Genomic DNA, 1,157 nt, shown 5'->3' on the forward strand with positions numbered 1-1,157 from the left:
GGACTTCTTTTGTTTTCTTTTTCGCTAATTTAGTAAGTGAAAATGATACATAATTTAAATATACATTTCTTTATCATCAGAACAAAAGTGTCCTGCTCCAGAATAAACCTAGTGAGAACTTCCCACTGAAAATTTAAGACTCCATGCTCCCAATTCAGGGGGCCCAGGATCGATCCCTGGTCAGGAAACTAGATCCCATATGCATGCTACAACTAAGAGTCTGCATGCCACAACTGAAGAGCCTGCATGCCGCAACTAAAAGATCCTGCGTGCTGCAACGAAGATCCTGCACGCAGCAACAAAGATCCCACGTGCCACAACTAAGACCCAGCACAGCCAAATTGATTAATTAATTTTTAAAATACTTTAAAAAAAAAGAAACAGTAGAGAGAGATTCCATGGCCCCTTTACCTGGTTTCCCCCAATGGTAACATCTTGCAAAACAATGTACAAAATCACAACCAGGATATTGACGATGATACGGTCTAGATACAGAACATTTCCATTACCACAAGAATCCCTCATGTCACACCCACTTCTCTCCTATTCCTACCCCCTTCTGAACCCCTGGCAACCACTAATCTGTGGTCCATTTCTATAATTTTGTCATTTCAAGAATGTTATATAAATGGAATCATACACTGTGTGACCTGTTGGGATTGGTTTTTCCACTCAGCATAATTCTCTGGAGATTCATCTGGGTTACTGCATCTGTCAATAGTTCAGTCCTTTTTACCCCTGAGTAGTATTCCGTAATATGGATGCACTACTTTGTTTAATCAGTCATCTACTGAAAGACATCTGGTTTGTTTCCAGTTTTTGACTATTACAAATAAAGCAGTTATGAATATTTGTGTACAGATTTTCACATGAATATAAGTTTTCATTTTTTAGGGATAAGTGCTCAGAAGTGCAATTGCTGGGTTGTATGGTAATTGCATGTTCAGTTTCATGAGAATAAGTTGACAAACTTTTCCAGAGAGGCTGTACCACTTTACTTGCCCACCAGCAATGAAGGAGTGATTCAGCTTCTCCACGTCCTTGCCACCACTTGGTATTGTCACTATTTTTTATTTTAGCCATTCTGATAGATGTATAGTAATACTCATGTGGTTTTAATTTGCATTTCCCTAATGGCTAATGATGTTGAACATTTT

This window comes from Delphinapterus leucas, chromosome 15 (assembly GCF_059928025.1).
Source record: "Delphinapterus leucas isolate spDelLeu-1000000601 "Yukka" chromosome 15, BTC_Dleu_Yukka2, whole genome shotgun sequence".
Lineage (NCBI taxonomy): Eukaryota > Metazoa > Chordata > Mammalia > Artiodactyla > Monodontidae > Delphinapterus > Delphinapterus leucas.